At 46.5% G+C, this 21239-nt stretch overlaps 1 protein-coding gene across 1 annotated transcript in view; it reads right to left on the reverse strand.

The window, feature by feature from the left end:
* Positions 1-21239, reverse strand: part of PRRC2C (proline rich coiled-coil 2C) — a 2776386-nt gene that overhangs the window by 2587507 nt on the left and 167640 nt on the right. The window lies entirely within an intron of this gene.

A 21239-nucleotide genomic window follows, 5' to 3' on the forward strand; every position in this document is an offset into this window, starting at 1 on the left:
CATGGAGAGCAGGGAAAGGACTTGCTTTTGTGCCTCTACCCACTGGTTTTGAGGTAGATCTGGGAATCCGTTTGGAGTTGGAAGGGTGTGGAAAAAAAATTTGTATCCCTGGGACACTATGTTGAGAACCCAGCGGTCGGTGGTAATGGTGGCCCAGGTGTTTGCATGAAAGGAGAGTTTTCCTTCTAGGGGTAAGTGGAGGTGGGCAGAGGGAGGGGGTGGGGGAGCAGAGTCATTGCGAGTTCTTACCATAAGGAGGTGGCTTAGAACGCCCTGGTTTTGAAGTGGAGGTAGTCCACTGCTTAGACCTTTGCATTCCCTGTGACTGCTGTCTGTGTGGTCGGGTTCCCTGGGGTCTGGGCAGAACTGACCTGGTGGGAGCAGGAAAGGACCAGTGCTTAAAGGGACAATGCCTGCTGAACCTAGGTGGCTGGATTTGTAAGAAATCCTTAACGGTCTGCATAGATTTTGCTTTTTCTGCCATCTTTTTTAACACCTCTTCTGCCTTAGTGCCAAATAAGTTGTCTTTGGGCAAAGGGGCATCCAACAATTTAGATTTAACATGGTCTGGCAAGGGCTGTTCCTTAAGGCATGCTTGCCTTCTAAGGACAGAATCGGTGACTGCTGCACTGCAAGAAGCTTCTAGGGCATCAAAACCACAGTGCAAGGTGCGTTTCTTTACTTGACTTGCAGAATGCACTAACTCTTGTAACTCTTTAGATTCTGCACAAGCAGAAAAGGAATACATTTTTTGTTTGAGAAGTTCCAGGGTATGTTGTTGACATTTTAGCATATGGAACTGACAATTTAGTGCTCTGATAAGCAAGAATACCAGAGATGTATACTTTTTTACCCCATCTGTCTAGTGCTCAGGAATCCCTATCTGAGGGGGTGGGATTCTTAGTAGAGGTTGCTTTAATTCCTTTAGGCCCTTGAGAAATAAGCTCAGGGTCAGCAGTAGGATTTTTTAAAAAGTAATTTGAGAGTCAGGGGCTGTAATACCGGTCTAGTTTTCGGAGTGCAGGAGGGAGGGTGTCAGGAGTCCAGCTGGATTCCAGGAAAACATCCTCCACAAAACCAGGAATGGGGGGGTGGGGTGGCCAGGGTTCTGTACTATGGAAGATCTAAGAATTCCCTGCGTCTCTTTTTTGACTGAGGGTAGTCCCAACTTTTCCACTGGAAATGTTCCCTTAAGGTGTGAAGGATTTTCCCAAAGGAAAAATCATCTGGGGGGAAAGGCTGAAGGAATGGAATCCTCTGCATCAGAATCCTCATAAGCAGAGAGGGGTTACATGTCTTCATGCTCAGATGCATCAGAGTCACTGGACTCCTGTTCAGACAAAACTACAGGGGACAGATCTCTTTCTTTTGGAATGGGTAGCTTGGCTTCCCATGATCAGCATAAGTTTTCTGCCATTTTAAGCATTTGAGACTGAGGCAAGGAAGCAGATGCCTGAGATTGGGTCGTAACCTGGACCTAAGACACTCGGTAGTTTTTGAAAAAACGGTAGTCGCAAAAGAAGTCTGTGTCAAGAATCAGTAGTGTGAAGGACTTCCTGAGAAGCTGGTGGCTGCTCAGCAGCTCCGGACCCATCCAAGGTAGAGACAACCGAGGGATCTTTACTCAAAGAGGTTTGTGGCATACTGCACTCCAAAAGGGTCTCGGTAGCAGCCTGCGAAACCACAGAAGTGGGCACCAGGGCCTGCAAAAGCGCCTCACTGAGGACAAGAGAACTGATGACTAGCTTAACGGGAGCATCGACGGTAGCTTTGGACCTGTGCGGTCTGTCTTTATTTTTACGTTTTTTTCAGAAGATCTTCTGTCGGATGGCTTACCAAAACCATTTCAGAATTTGAGAACTGTAAGCAAAAACATCTAGCTACAATAAGAGCCCGACGACATATTTCTGGCGTTGAACAAAAGACAGAAGCGACAGCGGGGGACAGTGGTCTGGGCCTTAGCAAGTGACGCAGTAAGAATGAAAGTCTCGGTGTGGTACAGGCTTTCCACAGGCGAGACACTTAACTTTTTCTGACATCTGTTAGTGCAAGAAAAAAGGATTCCCAACAGGGTACTTCGCTTTAAAAGACTTAAGCTTCAATTTGGACGACGAAACTCAGCGGCCGACCGGCACTCGTGCAAACTGCTTCTGCGAATGGCTCCACAGCAAGAAAGACTGATGTAATGACATTGGCTGCCTTACTTTACATTACTGACGACCTGACGTCAGTCCTGAAGCGACAACAACCGAAGCAGAAATACTAAGACTCTGGTATTTGGGCCGGCCAAGGGCTCCGCTGGTAGGGATAACCCAAATGTGATGACAGCAACAGTGAAACACGAAGGAAGTACAGTTGTGTACACTTACCTTAAATGTAGATGTTAGAGTGTATTTCACTGTTGCAGTCATCACACTTGGATTATCTGCCTGCAGGTAACCCTCAGTCGGCCTGAATACCACAGACTTAGTATTTCTGCATCGGATGCTGTCGCTCCAGGAGTGACGTCAGGTCTCCAGGGGTATAAAAAAAGGCAGCAGACACCATTACATCAGTTTTTCTTGCCCCAAACATCAGAAGCCCCCCAGATAGGGGGCTAGGTTATAGTGGGGGGAAAAACCACCAGTAAAAAGTAAATACCAATACCCCAGAAGGGGTTAGTAATAGCCATAGATACGGGGTAAGAGAGAGAAAATCAGGGAGCTGGAGGGAGGAAAACCAGGACTGCAACAGTGAATACATTCAAACATCTACATTTATGGTAAGTGTACACAACTGTACTATGTTCTTCATGTTTCACTGCTGCAGTCATCACACTTGGGTGGATTCCCAAAGCTGAAGGGTGGAGCTAGTCAAGAAAAGTTAGGGCTGGCTAGTAGGCCTTGCAAGATTGCTGTAGCAAATCCTGCCTTTGATTTGGAAAAGACAGGCAGGTGATAATGCTTGAAGGTCAGTACAGAACTCCAGGTAGCAGCCTCCAGGATGTCCCTAGTCGGGACTCCCCTGAGAAATCCTGTAGAGGTAGATGTTGCCCTAGTGGAATGTGTTCTGACCCCTTGAGGGGTTGGTTTCCCATGGTGTTTGTAGCAGAAATGGATGCAGTGTGCTATCCATTTGGAAACAGTTTTGAAATGGCCTTGCCCTCTGCCCCTGTTGCAAAGATGACTAGTAGCTAGTCAGATTTTCTGAAGGGCTTAGTCCTTATCAAGGTAGAATCCGAGCACGTCTAAGGAGTGCAGGATCCTTTCCCCTTTATTTTGTGCATTAGGGAAGAAGGTTGGCAAATGGATAGTTTGAGAGTCACACTGGACATCACTTTAGGCATAAAGGAAGGGTTAGTCCTGAGGGAAACCCTGTCAGCATGGAAAATCACGAAGGGTTCCACAGCCATCAGTGCTTGTAACTCAATCTTCTAGCTGAAGTGATGGCTAGAAGCAAAGTTGCTTTCCAAGAGAGGAATTTCAACTCTGCTGATGCAGCAGGTTCAAAGAGGGGAAAGCGTGAGCTTTTCCAGTACAAAGTTAAGGTCCCAAGCAGGGGTGGGTGCTTTCCTTGGTGGCCTTAAGCTGTTTGCCCCTCTCAGGAACGGTTTGACAAGAGGGTGCGAGAAGAGATGTGGCTCAGTGTTGTAATGAGCAGAAATGGCTGCGGCATGTATCTTAATGGAGGAATAGGACAGGCCTTTGTGGAGTAGAACAGCTGAGTAATCTAGGATAAGCACAAAAATAAAATAGGACATGCTGGAGGGACAGATTCATTTCCCAGAGGCTCCCCTCACTCTGGAGTAGAACCCCAATTCATGTTAGACATAGCCCTTCGCTGACCCTCTTCAAGCGAAATTTGGACGCATGGATGGGAAATTACAAATTCACCCCTGGGATCTCTCCTGTGTCCCTGCTCGACAAAGGCACAGTAAACTAATCTTAAAAGGGTACCTTCTGTGACCTACTTTACAGAGGCACAGTAGGCTAATCTAATAGGGAGGCGGAAGCCAAATACACTCTGGCTAGGCTTATAAATGCCCTAGGGCAGATAGCCTAGTATCTACCTATGAACCTAAGAGGCAGAGAGGGCAGTGTTGTGTCCTCACCTATAGAATGAATCCATAAGCAGAACCTTTTCCACTTATCAGCATAGGATTTTCTTGTACTGGGTCTTCTGGCTTCAAGAATGACGTCCAGCACCTGTTTGCATAAGGTCGCTGGGGGAGAATTCAAGGAATAAGCCAGGCTGCAAGACTTAGGGTTTGCAGTTGTGGATGCAGAATCTGTCCCTCCTGCTGAGAGAGAAGGGTTGGATTCTGGTGCATGTGCCAGGGTGGCACAGATGTCAGGCTGTGGAGGAGTGGGTACCAGTGCTGGCGTCGCCAGTCCAAGGCAATCAGAATTGTCCTTGGTCTGTCCCGTGTTATCTTGGATAATACTCCTGAAAAGAGGGGTAGAGGGGGAAGGCATAGATTGAGAGATTTACACACTGAAAAGATAGGGCATCCACTTTCCAGGCCCTGCTGTGAGGATTCCTGGTGCAGAATTTGCTGAGCTGGTGGTTGTAGGGGAAGGCAAAAAGATCCACCTCTAGGTCCCCCATTTCTGGATCAGAAGGTTGAAGGTGCCGTGCTCCAATTGCCACTCGTGTGGGTCTAGGAGTTTTCTACTCAAGTCGTCTGCCAGTCAGTTTTGTTTGCCTGGCAGGAAATGAGCTTGCAGATGGACCTGAATGTCCAAGGCCATGTTCCACAGGGCCATGGCTAGCCTGCAGAGTGGGAAGGAATGGGTTTCCCCACCTGCTTGTTGATGTACCACATAACTGTGGTGTGCTCCGTTTTTACTAGCAGTCCTGGAAAGATTAGGGATCTGAAAGCTGTCAGGGCATTCTGTACAGTTAGCATCTCTTTTTGGTTGATGTGCAGATTAATTGGACTTGGGCTCTAGTGGCCCTGAATACATGTTCTGTCCATGTGTGCCCCCCAGGCATAGTCTGATGCGTCTTTTTTTTTTATTTATTTTTTTATTTAACATTTGTTGACCGGGAAAGTCCGACTAGGTTCCACAGATCCTGTTTTCAGCGGAGGCCCGGGGAGAAATGCTCCAAAAGCGTCTTTAGAATGTGGGAGGAAACCGGAGTACCCGGAGAAAACCCACGCGAACGGAGGGAGAACATGCAAACTCCACACAGAAGGCACCACAGCCGAGAATCGAACCGGAGAACCTCTTGCTGTGAGGCAACAGCATTAACCGCTGCACCACTGCGCCGCCCTAACCCATCTGTGGTTAGGGTCTGGGCAGCTTGGGGTTGAGTAAATGGCAGCCCCTTGTTGTGGTTGCATGCTTCTGCCCACCAGAGGAACACTGTCCTTGGACATGGTATGATAGAAATGACTATTTCCAGGTCCTGAGAATGTTGGCAAAGAGTACCACTGGAGTTTCCTCATATGCAGTCTTGCATATGGAATCAGCAGTATACATGAGGCCATGAACCCTAGGGTTTGCAGTATTTTTCTTGCAGATAGCTGGGTTCTGGTGGCCACTTGTTTGAAGTAGTCTGTCAGATACACTTTTACTGAGGTGAAGAATGCCATCGGGGAAGTCGCGTCTAAGCTTGCTCCCAGGAATACAATCTTTTGACTGGGTACCAGTTTTGATGTCTTTTCGTTGATGGTGTAACCCAAGGAAGTGAAGATTTTTCACAAATGTCAGGTGCTGCAGCAGCAATGCCGGACTGTCTGCCTGAATCAGGCAGCCGTCCAAGTTGTTGTGTCTTTCGGCTTTTCCCAGTCAGGGGTCGCCACAGCGGAACTCCGGTCCACTAATGATTGGTAATTGATTTTTACGTGCCGAGTTACCAGCCCTGACGCACAACCTTCAACAAAGGTACACCCATTATGGGTTGTTATTGTGTCTTTCGGCTTTTCCCGGTTAGGTGTCGCCACCGTAAGACGTTGTCCTGTTCGATTCTCAGCTAGAGCGTCTTCTGTGTGGAGACATGCGTGAATGGGTGTACCTTCGTTGAAGGTTGTGCATCAGGGCCGGCAACTCTGCATGTAAAAATCTACTGGCAATCATTAGCAGAAAGGAGTTCTGCTGTGGCATCCAAGTACGGGTAAATTTGAATATTTCGCTGCATGCATATGCAATGGCTGGAGTCAGGCATTTTGTGAATATTCTGGGCGCAATAGATAAGCCAAAGGGAAGTGCAGAGAAAGTACAGTTGTGTATCTACCATAAATGTAGATGTTCGAGTGCATTCACTGTTGCAGTCATTACAATTGGGTTATCCTGCTGGCAGGCTACCCGCAGTCGGCCCGAGTTCCAAAGTCTAGGTCCAGCATCGGTTGCGGTCGCCTCCTCCCTGACGTCAGTGCGCCAGGGGTATAAAAGATGCAGCAGATGCCATTTTCTTCAGTTTTTCTTGCCCCAGATGTCAGGTGCCCCTAAAATGGTAGGCTAAATTATGCCAATAAGCATGCATACACAAAAAACAACTTTTCCTTCACCTACAAGCAAATACACCACATAGGTTGTATGGAATAGAGAAGTACAGAAGTCCCAGCTAGGAAAAGGGGGTTGGTGGGAGGGTAACCTGGACTGCAACAGTGAATACACTCCAACATCTACATTTATGGTACATACACAACTGTACTATGTTCATTATGTTTCACTGTTGCAGTCATTACAATTTGGGTTGAATCCCAAAGCTAAGGTTGGGAGGCTGTTGCTAAATAGGATTACGAGAGGCTATCAGGCCCTGCAGAACTGCAGTGGCAAAGCCTGCCCTGGATTTAGAGTAGAGAAGTAAGTGATAGTGCTTTGTAAAAGTATGCACTGAACTCCAAGTTGCAGCCTCTAAGATGTCTTTGGTTGGTACTCCTCTGAGGAAGGCTGCTGAAGTGGCTGCTGCTCTGGTTGAATGTGGCTTAATGCCCTTAGGCACTGATTTGCCATGCTGTGAATAGCAGAAATTAATGCAGTAGCCTATCCACTTTGAAATAGTCTGCTTTGAGATAGGCTTTCCTTGTGATCCTGCAGCATATGCCAGTAGAACTTGTTCAGTCTTTCTGAAAGCTTTGGTTCTGTCCAAGTAGAAGTGTACTGCCTGTGAATGTCCAAAGAATGCAGAAGTCTCTCACCCTTATTCTGTGGGTTTGGGTGAAAGGTAGGCAAATTGTTTGGTTAAGGGCCACACTGGACACTACCTTAGGCATAAATGTAGGGTTTGTCCTCAAAGAAACCCTGTCAGGATGGAAAATGATAAAAGGTTCCACAGCCATGAGTGCCTGTAACTCTAGAGACTTGTCTAGCGGAGATTATTGCTAGGAGCAGAGCTGTTTTCCAGGATAAGAATTTTATATTAGCTGCAGAGGCTGGCTCAAACGGAGGCAGTGTGAGTTTTTCCAAGACATAGTTGAGGTGTTTTTGGCCCCTCTGAGGTACTGCCTTAGTAATGGATGAGAAAAAATAAGTGGTTCTGTGTTGTAATGAGCTGAAATGGCAGAGGCATGAATTTTAAATGGATGAAAAGGAAAGGCCTTTATCCAGCATTTCAGTTAAGTATTGCAAAATCTAAGTAATATTTGGAACCATCGTATCAATACCTTGTGCCTGGTTCCAAGTACAGAATCTCTCATTTTTCTGCATAAGATGTTCTGGTGCTAGGCCTCCTGGCCTCCAAAATAACATCCATCACTGCTTTAGAGGGAGGTGCGTCTTGAATGGCTACATTATTCGCCATGCTGCCAGGTTTAAGGTCCTGAGTTGGCTGTGCAGTATCTGTCTTGTTGGGTCAATAAGTGAGGAATTTGAGGTAATGTCCAAGCTGGGCATTGAGACAAGCTCTTTAGGATTGGGTACCAGTGCTGGCGGAGCCAGTCTGGGGCAATCAGTATAATTTTTGGCTTTTCTTGTCTGACCTTGAGGAGGTACCTTGGGGAGGAGAGGCAGAGGAGGAAAGGCATATACTGTTAGGATTTTCCAGCTGAAAGATAGAGCATCCACCTTCCATGCTTGCTTGTGATATGTCCTTGTGCAGAACCTCTGTAGTTGGCAGTTGGGAGGGGAGGCAAATAGGTCTATGTCCGGGCATCCCCAGTTCTTTGTTATCATGCTGAAGACTTGTGGATCCAATTTCCACTCGTGGGGATCCATTTGGTTTCTGTTAGTTCGCCTGCCAGAGTATTTATCCTTCCTGGCAGAAATTGTGCTTGCAGATGTACTTGATAAGTCAATGCTTTGTCCCACAAGTTCATGGCTAGTCTGCAGAGGGGGTAGGAATGTGTGCCCCCCTGCTTGTTTATGTACCACATGACTGTAGTACTGTCCGCCTTTATCATATTCTGATTGATATGTAGATGCATTTGACTTGCGGACCATGTTCCCTGAATACATCTTCCTGCCATATGGGCCCCCCAGGCATAATCTGATGCATCTGTTGTCAATATCTGCCTGGCTGTGGGTAAGGTGAATGTCTGTCCAGTGTTGTGGTGGCAGGCTTTTGCCCACCATCAAAACTTCTGTTGCAGGCAGGGAATGAGGATAATTATTGTTTCCAGGCTGTGGCAATGTTGAGTTCAAACACTTTTTAGATACCATTGAAGTTTCCTCATATGCAGTCTTGCATATGGAATTAGCAGAATGCATGATGCCATGAAGTCCAAAGCCTGCAGAATTTTTCTTGCAGATTACTTATTCCAAGATGTTGGCAACGAAGACACAGTTGTCTATTTTTGTCTGGCATGAGATAAGCCATCTGGGCCGTTGTATTTAAGCTTGCACCCAGGAATATTATCTCTTGAGAGGGTACAAATTTTGATTTCTTTTCATTTACTGCATACCCTAGACCTGTTAGTAATCTTTTTACAAATGCCAGATGCTGTAGAAGAATGTCCTTGCTCTCTGCTTGAATAAGGCAGTCGTCCAAGTAAGGATATATTTGATATCCTCTGTCTGCAAAATGCAATTACTGGTGCCAGGCATTTTGTGAAGACCCTGGGCGCAGTAAATAAGGCAAAGGGCAGTGCATTGAGTCAGCTATAAATGTGAGGTATCTTCTGCATGACTGTCTGATTGGGGCATGCAGGTATGCCTCTTTTAGGTCTAAAGTCACAAGCCAAGCCTTTTTGCCCAGCATGGGCAGAAGCTGCTGCAGAGTTAACACTTTGAATTTTGGAATATCCAGGAATGTGTTTAGGATAGACAGGTCCAGGATTGGTCTCCAGGCTTTGTCCTTTCTGGGCACCAAGAATAGCCTTGAGTAAAATCCTAGTCCCTGCTCTTGCTGTGGTACTTGCTGAATGGCTCATGTCCATGAGGGATGAAACTTGTTTTTGTGCCTCTGCCCATTGATTGCGTGGCAGGTCTGGCATACCGTTTAGCATTGGCAGGGTGTGAAAGTGGAACCTGTAACCGTGTGATACAATATTTAAGACCCATTTGTCTTGGGTGATCATGTGCCAATTTTGTGAAAAAGTGCTAGTTTTCCACCCAAAGGAGCTGCCAGAAGATAAGTGCTTAGTGCGGGCAGGGGAAGTCATTGAGACTGTTTCCTGTACGGCTGTGATTTTTCCTCTCCGCTTTTGGAGGTAGAAGCACCCCATTGCTTAGACCTGTATGAGCCTTGGGGCTGTGATCTGCCTCTGAGGCGTCTGTATCTGCCTCTTTGTGGCCTGACACTGGAAAGGACCAATTCTTTGTAGGCCAGTTCCTGCTAAATCTGGGAGGCTGCACCTGTAAGAAATCCTTGACTGTTTGCATAGATTTAGCTTTGTCCTCCATTTTCTTCAACACCTCTTCTGCTTTAACACCAAACAAGGTATCATGCTGTAATGGAGCATCTAATAGTTTTGCTTTAATATGATCGGGCAGATTCTGTTCTTTTAACCAAGCATGCCTCCTAATGACAGAACCTGTAACTGCGGCCCTGCAGGAGGCCTCTAGAGAATCAAAACCACATTGCAAAGTATGCTTTCCCACTTGTTCAGCTGCATGCAATAAATCCTGCATTTCTTTGTTTACTGCACATTCTGAATTTGTCAACATTTTCTGTTTAAGCAATGACATAAGATATTGCTGCTATTTAAGCATATGAAACGGACAATTTAAAGCTCTTACAGCCAAGGTAGCAGAAGTATAAATCTTTTCCCCCCCCCATCTGTCCAGGGCCCTTGAATCCCTATCAGAGGGGACAGGGTATTTTGTAGTGGAAGCCTTAACCCCTTTGGGACCCTGAGAGAGAGCTTCTGGGTCAGCAGCAGCAGGGTTTTATTAAGAAATTTATATGAATCAGGAACCCTGTAGTATCTGTCTGGCTTAACAGGAGCTGGTGGTAGAGTCAGGAGACAGACCGGACTCTGAAAATACATCTACAATGTCTAAAACAGGAGGAATAGCAAGGGGCCTGTGCTGAGGTAATAAAAGGAAGTCTCTGAGCCTTTTCTTGGATTCTGAGTAATCTTGGCTCTCCCAGTGGAAATGCTCCCTCATAGTATGCAGTGTCTCACCAAAAGAATGATCCTCAGGAGGAGAGGCTGAAGGGATAGATTCTTCAGCATCAGAATCCTCATAGGGAGGAAGAGAATATTCCTGTTCAGAAGAGGAATCAGAGGAAATGGAAATCTGATCTGAAGATTCATATTCTATCTGTTGGCTAGGCCTCTTATCAGGAGGGGGATGGGAACCCCTGATCAAAGTAATTAGGTCTTCGGCCATTTTAAGCATCTGTTTTTTAGGCATGGAGGCCTGTCCAGGAGAATGCTGTACTTGTTTGTCTTTACAGCTGCTTTAGTCTTTGCCTTTGAAGCTGAAGTTGGTTTTACATAACTGTGTAGGCCTGAAAACGCCCTCAGAAGCCGATGCCTGCTCAGCGGCTCTGGACCCATTTGAGGGAATAGTTTCCAAGTGTTCAATACCTTGAGTTTCCAGCGGCCTAGTCGGCTCCACGTGGGAGTCAGAAGTGGCCGGCGGCTCTGAGGTAGTGGGAGTTAGGGGCTACGAAAGCGCCTCACTGAGAACCGGCGACAGGCCTAGCGGAAGCCTCATCTGTTTTGGACCTCGGATGCCTGTCCTTTTCTTTGCACTTTTTATAAACTCCGGTAGTCAGCTGTTCCGACATTATATAATTGAATCTTCTGCCAAAGTAATGAAATGCAAAATCGTACCGACGCTTAATAGTGTGTTGGATAAATCTAGCACAAAACCGACAACTAGCAACTTCGTGGTCAGGGCCTAGGCAAGGAACACAGTTGTTGTATCTTTCGTCTTTTCCCGGTCAGGGGTCACCATAGTGGAACTCCGGTCCACTAATGATTGGCAGCAGATTTTTACGTACCGAGTTGCCAGCCCTGGTGCACAACCTTCAACGAAGGTACGTCCATTCATGCATGTCTCCACAAAGAAGATGCTTTAGCTGAGAATCTAACAGGACAACATCTTACTGTGAGGTGACAACGCTACCGCAGCACCACCACCGCAGCTAGGCAAGGAATACGGTAAGAATGAAAATCCTTATGAGGTATTTGCTTCCCACAAGAAATACAATTATTAACTTTTTCTGACATCGGTATGGAGCAAGAAAAAAAGTTTCCCCAACGGGGTACTTAGCTTTAATTAAGACTTCGGATCTGAAATTCGAATTTGAAAATCTCAGGAGTCGGCCGACCGGCACTTGCGAACTGCTTTTGCTTTGGGCACCGCGCGGCAAGAAAGACTAAAGAAAATGGCGTCAGCTGCATCTTTTATACCCCTGGTGCACTGACGTCAGGGAGGAGACGACAGCAACCAATGCCAGACTTAGACTTTGGAACTCGGGCTGACTGCAGATAGCCTGCCAGCAGGATAACCCAACTGTAATGACTGCAACAGTGAAAAACGATGAGCATCTGATAATGCAGAGACCCTGCCCTGAAACATATATACTTCCTGCAAGATTCCCTTATGGGGATATGCAGATAGGCTTCTTTTAAGTCTAGGGTGACTAACCAGGAATCCTTGGCTAGCATAGGAAAAAGCTGTTGCAGGGTAAGCATTTTGAATTTTGGTACCACCAGGAAGGTGTTGAGAATGGAAAGATCCAGGATTGGGTGCAAAGAGCCCTCTTTCCTGGCTACCAGGAAGAGTCTGGAGTAGAATCCTTGACCCCTCTGTTCTACCGGAACCAGCTTGAATAGCGGATATTGAGCAGGGAAAGTACTTGGTTTTGAGCCTCTGTCCACTGGTTTGGAGGAAGGTCTGGAAACCCGTTTGGGGATGGCAGTGAATGGAAATAAAATCTGTACCCCTGGGATACAATGTTGAGGACCCACCTGTCCTGAGTGACTGACATCCAGTTTTTTGCATGAAGAGCAAGTTTTCCTCCTAAGGGCACAATCAACTGGGCAGGGCTGGGGAGTGGAGTGAGCTTTTTCCGTAAGGCGGTGGCTTACCACTCCCTGCTTTAGGAGTGGGGGCACACCATTCCTTAGAACTCTGCATACCCTGAGACTGAAGCCTGGAGGGGGCTGGAAAGGATCAGTGTTTGGAAGGGCAGTGCCTACTGAATCTAGTGGGTTGCACTTGTAAGAATTCTTTAACCGCCTGCATAGACTTGGCTTCTTTCAATCTTTTTAAGAATCTCTTCTGCTTTGGTGCCAAACAAACAGTTCTTATTCAAAGAAGCGTCTAGTAACTTTGATTTGACATGGTCTGGCAAGGTCTGCTCCTTCAGCCAAGCACGTCTTCTCAGTACAGAGCCAGTGACAGTTGCCCGGCAAGATGCTTCTAGGGCATCAAAGCAACACTGCAAGGTATGCTTGCTGACTTGGCTTGTAGAGTGCATAAGCTCCTGCAATTCTTTATTTTCTGCACAGTCTGAAAAAGGTTGCCACTTTTTGCTTAATAAGTTCCATAACATGCTGCTTCTACTTCAGCATGTGAAACTGACAATTCAATGCCCTAATAGCAAGAGTTGCAGAGGTATATACCTTCTCACCCCATCTGTCCAAAGCTCTGGAATCCCTGTCCGAAGGGGTGGGATTCTTGGCTGTAGTAGCCTTGATACCTTTAGGCCCCTGCAAAATGATCTCTGGGTCAGCAGTAGGATTCTTGAAAAGAAATTTGTGAGTGTCCGGTACTCTAGTACCTGATTTCCTAGGGGTAGGAGGTAAAGTGTCAGGAGTAAGACTGGATTCCATAAAAACATCCACAACATCCAGGACAGAGGGTATTGCTAACGCCCTGTGTTGAGGCAGCTCTAGAAATTCTCCGAGTCCCTTTTTGGACTGAGGATAGTCTTGGCATTCCTAGTGGAAATGCTCTCATATGGTATGCAACGTTTCACCAAAAGAAAAATCCTGTGGAGAGGTGGCAGAGGGAATGGATTCCTCTGCATCTGAATACTCATAAGCAGATAAGGGCATGCCTTCATAATCAGAAATTTCAGTCTCATCGGACTCCTGGTCTGTAGAAGCTGAAGGGGACTGGACTCAGTCTCTTAGCAGGGGAAGGCTAACTTCCCCTAATCAGCATAATAAAATCTTCAGCCATTCTAAGCATTTGTTTTTGTGTAATGGGAGCAGGTGCATGCACTTTCGTTGTCGGTTTTCTAGGCGTAGTGTGTACTCTGGGTCTAAGAAATTCGGTAGTTTTGGTTAAAAAAAAGTCAGTTTGTCAAATACTGATTGAGCGAATAACTGCCTCAGAAGCCGGTACCTGCTCAGTGGCTCCGGATCCATCCAAGGTAGAGACATCCGCAGGTTCCACAGACTAAGAGACTCGCCGCATATCTGACTCCGAATGGGTCTCTATAGAGGCCTGCGAATCCACTGAAGCAGGCATCAGGGGCTGTGAAAGAAACTCACTGAGTACCGGTGGACTGGTGACTAGCTTAATGGAGGAGTCGTCAGCAGTTTTGTACCCAAGCGGTCTGTCTTTATCTTTACGTTTTTTCGGAATATCAGTAGTCAGATGGCTTTCCGAAGCCATTTCAGAATACGGAGATAGAGAGCAAAATAATTTAGCGACAGCGAGCCCGATGACTAATACTTTGGGCATTAAATTAGGCACAAAACCGACAGCAAGGGGCATCGTGGTCTGGACCTAAACAGGTGACGCAGTAAGAATGAAAATCTCTGTGAGGTATTTGCTTTCCACAGGCAAGAAAATTGTTAACTTTTTCTGACATCGGTTACAGCAAGAAAAAAGGATCCCCAACAGGGTTCTTAGCTTTAGAAGACTTCAGGATTATTAAATTCGTAAACAAAAATTCAGGTAGCAGCCGACTGGTACTTGTGAACTGCTTCTGCTTCGGGTTCCTGGGCAAGAAAGACTGATGTAATGGCATTGGTTGCCTGTTTTTATACCCCCATGACCAGACGTCAGTCCTGGAGCGACAGCATCAGAAGCAGAAATACTAAGTATTTGGTATTCGGGCCGACTGACTGCTACCTGCAGGCAGGCAAACCAAGTGTGAGGACTGCAACAGTGAAACACGAAGATCATTATGTGCAAGTGAGAGAAACCCACCAAGAATCTCAGGCATTTCCTGCAAGTGGGTTTTATTGGGATCTGGAGGTTAAGCATCTTTCATATCTAATGGTGCCAGGAATCCTTGTGGAATCAGGAGTGTGAAAAGGGCTGGCAGGGTCAGCATTTTGAAGATGGGGACCTTTTGGAAAAGGTTGAGATCTGAGAGGTCTATAACAGGTCTCCAGGATCCGTTCTTTCTGGGGACCAGGAAGAACCTGGAGTAGAATCCTCTTCCTTTTGCAGCTGAGGGAACTGTCTCTATGGTGCCCTGAGCTAACAGGTTCTGCACTACCGTTGCAAGAGGTGCAATTGCTGTGAAGGTAGTCATAGGATGTCTCGTCCTACGGGTGGGGAGATCTAGGGCATGTAGTATAGACAGGACCCACTTGTCTGAGGTGAGATTGGTCCAACCACAGGAGGCAGTGAGGCGAGCTGACAGTGGTGCAGAAGGAGGGGGTGGAGGAGGCAAAGGTGGCAAGTAGTCAGATGCTACCTGCCCTGTCCTGAAAAGGAGTCCTCTGGCTAGAGGGAGGAGATGCTCTAGATGGAGAGGGTACTTTCCTTGTGGGCTTATGAGGCCTTGAAGGAGGAGCAAGATGAAGTGCTTCCTAATAAACTGGAGTTTTTGCTGGATAATGTCTGTGAAACTTCGAAATTGGTGAAACCAGTAAATGTAAAGGTCCTGCATTTCTTTGCCTTTTTGCAGCAGAGATTTGAAAAGGTCTGCGACTTTAGAACCAAAAGGTGCAGCATTGTCCAAGGAAGCATCAATGAGTTTTGCCCTGAAGTCATCTGGCAGGGGCTGTAGGCAAAGCCAACAGTATCTGCGCAACGCAGATGTTGATGTTGCTGACCTGGCAGAGGATTCAGCAGCATCATAACTGCACTCGAGAGTCTCTCTGGTAACCTGGGAAGAGACGCAGGAGAGAGGACAGTGATGCTTTGGCAGGGGAGTCTGGAATATCTGCCAAGTGTTTGCTGGCAGATTCTAAGAGGGACAAGGCATACTTAGCCATGCGAGTCTGGCAGTTTGTAGCTCTGAAGGCCAAGGTAGCCAAAGTACACATCTTTTTGCCCAACCTTTCCACAGTTTTGCTGTCTTTGTCAGCAGGGAGAAAGGTGGCACTATGCAGGAGCTTGGAGGCTTTGTTAGTAGAGACTGAGATAGTGGCTGGATCAGCAGATGGGCACAAGCAGATGCTTAACAGTGTCAGGCACCTTGTAAAGTTTGTCTGGTCTGCATGGAGCAGGAGGTTGGGAGTCAGGATTAACAGATGCTGAACAGAAGGCATCTAAAAAGGCAGGCAGGATAGGAGAAACAGCAGATGGGCTGGAGGAATCCATCTGAATGAGATCGTAATATATTTTTTGTACTTCAGCCATTTCTAAGGATTCCCATTTAAAGTGTTTCTTCATCCTGCAGAGTCAGGTTTTCAGCTGGGGAGTCAGGGTCCAGTGATTCTTCCTCTGGGGATCCGTATCCCAAGGAGGAAGATAGCAGAGTTGTATGAAAGTGATTCCTCTGAGGAATCTGAAAGGACTTCCTCTTCCCTAGTGAGGGTCTCTGTACTCTGAGGCCTAGGGCTCAGAAGAGGAGGTGATGTGGACGTATTAACAGCGGAGGTAGGCCTCAGTGCCATAAAAGCACTGAAAAGGCTTTGACTAAAAGCCTGACAATCAGTCATGCTTTCTGTTGTGGGAGAAATAGGTTCTCTCTTTTCTCTCCTTTTAAGTGGTCCGGTGGACATCTGTGTGGGCCAAGAAACCAGAGACTGCAAAGGATCGGAGAGCTCAGACAGAACTTCAGAAAACACAGCCCCCCCCCCCCGACGTTGGAAACCAGCGCCTGAATAGCCTCTGTGGACATTCTCTCGCCTAGGGATAGTGCAGCGTCCTTCGAGGTAACAGCATTATCCGGAGCAGCAGATCTGGGTACAGATTCTTGTACCACGCCGATGTTGGCCACAGGCTGAGGATCAGTTGGAAGAGGCTCAGCAGTAGAAGGCCATAAGGTTTTGGCCGTTTTTGTCAGACGTCTGAAGAGCCCTCCATCCCTAAAGTAATCTGCTTCAGATGTTGGTTTTCTAGGTAACTATTTAACACATGCAAGAGACTATGTAACGTCTTTGGCATGAATGCCTGGCAAATGGGGCAGGCCTTGTGGCCATGCAACTATCCCAAACAAAAATGGCACTTATCGTGGGCGCCCTTATGACAAATTTGGCGGCTGCACTGAAACTTAAATTTCTGGATGACATGAACAAGCAACTCAGACTTTAAGGAGGACTGAAAAGGGGCATCCCACAATACCGTGCTCCACATCCCCAGATCTAGTTTGCTGCTAACAAAAGCCATTTGTGCAATGCACACACACACACACACACACACACACACACACAGATCCACAGCCAAGAAGATAAGGTCCAACAAGTTGTCTAAAGGGACTAATACCACGGTTATCAAAAGAGATCCTCCAAATTCTCCAGGCAGGGGGAACGGTAGGTGGGTAATGAAGAATATATGGCGAGATGGTCTACATACATCTAGCGTTATGGTAAGTACATAACTAATTGATGTTACGTAGTCCTATCTCGCCATTATTCTTCACCTATGGGACAGCGTCCCTAGCACCTATATCCCGGGTGGCTCAATGAAAGATACTCCTGAGCACAGTGGAGCCAAAGGAAGACCTGCCCCTGGATACCACATCCAATTTGTAATGGGACACAAAGGTATGGGGAGAAGCCCATGTTGCAGCTGCGCATATATCATCCAAGGATAGTCTGGGCTTGAAATGCTGTAGATGTTGACACTGCTCTCGTAGAATGCGCTCTGACTGGAAAGGATATGTTTCTACCTCTAGTCTGGTAAATAAAGGAGATACAATCCGATAGCCATCTAGAAATGGTTACTTTGGAAACCGCTGACCCTAAGCGGTTGTCTGAGAAAGAAATGAAAAGTTGATTTGATTTCCTCCATTCTTTAGTCCTGTGTAAATAAAAGCGTAGTTGCCTATGAACGTCCAATGTACGAAACTGATACTCTGCCTTGTCAGAGAAATTGGGAAAGAATACTGGTAGTTCGATGGATTGATTAATATTAGACAGAGACACTACTTTGGGAAGAAAAGTTGGGTTCGGCCTGAGGGAGACCCTGTCTTTATGAAAAACCAGGCAAGGGGGCTTAGCTGACAAGGCCTGAAGCTCTGAAACCCTCCTGGCAGAAGTAATGGCTATTAGAAAGGCTGGTTTCCATGTCAGAAATTTCAAATCGCAGGAAGCAGCAGTCTCAAAGGGTGCAAGAGTGAGAGCCTGCAGAACAAAATTAAGGTCCCAAGGCATAACCGGTTGAGCTACAGGGGGACGAAGGAGTAGTGTGCCTTTCATGAAGGCTTTACACAGTCTGTGCGCCATTAAGCTGGGTTCATGAGCCACATGATAATTAGAGATAGCCGCTAGTTGAACTTTTATGGTGGCTGGGGCTGACCCTTGGTAGAATAGTTGAGATAGGAATTCTAGCACAGTGTTGATGAGAGCCGTGTAGGGGTCAATACCTTTAGACTGTGCCCATATCGAGAACCTTTTCCACTTACTGGAATAGATCTTCCTAGTGGCTGGTTTGTGAGAGGATGAGTACTACATTTTGGAGAAAAATCGTGATACCTGACTATGGGAGGAAACCAATGGAGAAGCAGACCTCTTATCTGGAGAGACTTGTCTTAAACTTGGAGACCGGCTCCAAATTGGTTCCAAAATTATCGGAGCAGTCGAAGATTGTCAAAACAGTGACTTCCTGCGGCTCCAAGATCGGTGGAGCCGAGGAAGCAGATTCCACAACCAAAATCTTACAGGGCGGCTCAGAGACCAAAGATGGAGCCAGCGATCTCTTTTTGGACTTAGAAGCCTTAGACTTCGACTCGGAGCTGGGAGTCAAAGCTAACTTTTCCTCGAAGGATGGTTTTAATAGACCCTTTAGTATCAACTTGTTTTTCCTTTCTTGGAGCACCCGAGGACTAAAGGAGTGACAAAAACTGCAAGACTCCTGAAGGTGGATGGCTCCAAGACAATAAACACAGACTGAATGTCCGTCTGTAATAGACATTTTATATGCACATTTCGAACACTTTTTAAAGCCAGAAGGCTTATGTTCCTTTTGCTCTTTAGACATGACAGAAAGTACAGTTTTGTACCTACCATAAATGTAGATGTCCGATAGGTATGCATCTGCAGTCATAACATATGGGTTGTCCTGCCTCAGGCAGCCCTTCGGTCGGCCGGATTCCAAAGTCTGGGTCTGGCATCGGCTGATGTCGCACTTCACCCGACGTCATAGCTCCTGGGGTATAAAGGCATCAGTCGACGCCATTTTCCTCAGTGTTTCTTGCCCCAGATGCCAGGTGCCCTCTAGGAAGGCAAAATTTGGATAAAAGTAGAATTTCCAAACAGTAGAAAGCAAAAATTATATATACATATATACATACAAACAAATACACCATAATAGATTCCCCCAGCTAGGTAAGAGAGGGGTAAGTACCCTAGGAATACCACAGAGGGGAAGGAGGGTGGGTAATCCTGACTGCAGATGCATACCTATCGGACATCTACATTTATGGTAGGTACAAAACTGTACTATGTCCTTCAAGGATGCATCTGCAGTCATAACATATGGGTAGAATACCATAGCCAAACTGGGGGAGGAGGCACTAAGATAAAGATGGTGTGGTCAAGATCCCTTGCAACACAGCAGTTGCAAAACCTGCTCGGGATCTGGAGTATAAAGGAAGATTGTAATGCTTGGCAAATGTATTCATGGAGCTCCAAGTAGCAGCTTCTAAAATGTCTTTAGTAGCCACTCCTCGTAGGAAAGCTGTAGTGGTGGCTGTAGCCCTTGTGGAGTGAGGCCTGATATTTTCAGTTGTCGTCTTTCCATGAAAAGAGTAACAGAATCGAATGCAATTTCCTATCCATTTTGAAACACTCTGTTTGGAAATTACTTTTCCTTGCACTCCTGTTGCATATGCTACCAGAAGCTGGTCAGTTTTTCTGCTGGTCTTAGTTCTGTCCAGATAGTAGCGCAGTTGTCTATGTACATTCAAGGTGTGTAGTAGCTTTTCCCCCCTGTTCTGTGGGTTAGGGAAGAACGTAGGTAAATGAATAGCTTGGTTCAAGGATACCCTGGATACCACCTTTGGCATGAAAGTAGGATTGTTCTCAGAGACACTCTATCCTGGTGAAAGATAAGGAAAGGCTGTAATGCCATTAATGCCTGTAACTCTGATACCCTTCTTGCTGAAGTGATTGCTAGAAAGAAGGCAGTTTTCCAAGATAAGAACTGTAAGTCTGCTGATGCTGCTGGTTCAAAAGGGGGAAGTGTTAATTATTCCAGCACAAAATTGAGATCCCATGCAGGCAGAGGTGGTTTCCTTGGAGGTTTTACATTTTTGATCCCTCTTAGAAATTGTCTGAGGAGAGGCTGAGAGAAGATAGGTGGATCCATGTTGTACTCTGCTGAAATTGCTGAAGCATGAATCTTAATGGAAGAACAGGACAGGCCATTGTGGAACAGTTCTGCTAAGTATTCTAGGATGTGTGCTAGGTTTGCAAGCGTGACATCTGTTCCCTTTGATGCACTCCAAATGAGGAATCTCTTCCATTTGGCTGAGTATGTTTTCCTTGTGGAGGGTCTGCGAGCCTCCAGGATAATGTCCTTGACCCTCTGAGATAAAACAGGTTGGTTTTGTTTTATGCAATTTTCCATGCAGTTAGCTGCAGCGTTTTCAAGTTTGGATGCAGGGTCTTGCAGTTGTTCTGTGTTAGAAGTAAAGGCCATAGAGGTAGAGGCCATGGGTTCGTCCGAGACATGCTTCTCAGTAGTGGGTACCAATGCTGCCTTGGCCAGTCTGGAGCTATCAGAATTACCTTTGGCTGTTCCTCCCTGATCTTCAGTAGAACTTTGTACATCAATGGGAGAGGTGGAAAGGCATAAACTGTCAGGGCCTTCCAACTGAAAGAAAGGGAGTCCACCCTCCAGGCTTGTGGGTGGTATTCTCTTGAGCAGAATTTCTTCAGTTGGTGGTTGAGTGGGGAGGCGAACAGGTCTATCTCCGGCATTCCCCATTTCTTTGTTATGGTTTTGAAGATATCTGAAAGCATTTCCATTCGTGAGCATCCGTGGTAGTTCTGCTTAATTTGTCTGCTAGTGAATTCTCTTTTCCTGGTACGAATCTGGCCTGTAGTTGAATGTTGAGGTTCAGGCCTAGGTTCCACATATCCATTGCCATCCGGCATAGAGGGTAGGAATGCGTGCCTCCCTGTTTGTTGATGTACCACATGACTGTGGTATTGTCCGTCCTTATCAGCAGGTGTCCTTGCTGGAGGAATGGTTTGAATGCCTCGATTGCATGCTTCACTGCCAGCATCTCCTTTAGATTTATGTGTAGATTCAGCTGGTCTTGGGACCATAGGTCTTGGATACACTTGTCTTCCATGTGTGCACCCCAGCCTAGGTCTGAGGCGTCCGTGGTGATGGTCTGCCTTGGTTGTGGTTTGTGGAAAGGCAACCCTCTCTTGGTCTGGCAGGCCTGAGCCCACCACAGAAATTCTTTTTTCAGGCATGGAATGATTGGTATCATGTTTTCTAGACTGTATCTGTGTTGAGACCATACATTTCTTAGGTACCATTGTAATTTTCTCATATGCAGCCTGGCATGTGGGATCAAGATTATGCAGGATGCCATGTAATCCAGGG

Source organism: Protopterus annectens, chromosome 10.part0, assembly GCF_019279795.1.
Source record: "Protopterus annectens isolate FY-2018-M chromosome 10.part0, PAN1.0, whole genome shotgun sequence".
NCBI lineage: Eukaryota > Metazoa > Chordata > Ceratodontiformes > Protopteridae > Protopterus > Protopterus annectens.